Genomic DNA, 369 nt, shown 5'->3' with positions numbered 1-369 from the left:
AGCAAACCAAGACGAGTTCAAACGATTCAGACCGAACCCCCACGAAAGGATCAAACCCCATAAATTCCGAAATCTTCCGAAGCCAAAAGCTCCGAGAGAAAAAAGGTAAACAAATCTTCAGCTCCCCAGTAAGAGGACACAAGACCCCGGCGCCTTCACAGGAACCAGGACAGGCTAAAACGACCTCTTCCTCTTCCACCTGACGACTAATAAGGAGGAGGAAGAGCCGGGGATCCTGAGCGGAGGAGACGCCGATGGTTCCGATAAGAAATAACGGGAGTCCCGAAGGATCTATGTCATGGCCGACCGTGCGATCTGCTGCCGCGCGCGCGCCTCGGCGACGCTGCCTTCGCGTCTATTGTTTTCGAG

The sequence above is a fragment of the Penaeus monodon genome, chromosome 33 (genome assembly GCF_015228065.2).
Source record: "Penaeus monodon isolate SGIC_2016 chromosome 33, NSTDA_Pmon_1, whole genome shotgun sequence".
Lineage (NCBI taxonomy): Eukaryota > Metazoa > Arthropoda > Malacostraca > Decapoda > Penaeidae > Penaeus > Penaeus monodon.
Note: the sequence above shows the minus strand (reverse complement) of the source record.